Source organism: Bison bison, unplaced genomic scaffold (genome assembly GCF_000754665.1).
Source record: "Bison bison bison isolate TAMUID 2011002044 unplaced genomic scaffold, Bison_UMD1.0 scf7180017862242, whole genome shotgun sequence".
In the NCBI taxonomy this organism is placed as follows: domain Eukaryota; kingdom Metazoa; phylum Chordata; class Mammalia; order Artiodactyla; family Bovidae; genus Bison; species Bison bison.
The window spans coordinates 33,340-33,661 of record NW_011492814.1 but is presented as its reverse complement, the minus strand read 5'-3'; positions in this window follow the sequence as shown (position 1 = coordinate 33,661).

The window sequence follows — 322 nt, the reverse complement described above, 5'->3', positions numbered from 1 at the left end:
CGGAGGGGTGTCACTTGCGTGGGGTGACAAGCTCTGGTCTCCAACCGCTCTGTCCCTTTGGCCAGCACTGCATGGAAATTCCACCACTGCCCCGCTGATTCTCAGCTGAGGCATCGCCTCCGAGTGTGAGCCTCCTGAGCAGGCAGAGGGCAGATACATTACAAGCCTTGGGCATCTGCTAACACAGATGAGTTACTGCTGGGCCCGGCTGGCCCAGTGCATCTGACGGCCACGGGAGCTGAATGGAGAAAAAGGCAATGGCAGGTGTTGGGTCAGGAGGGGGAGGGGTGCAACATGAGGCCCCCGAGGGTCTGAAGGGTCC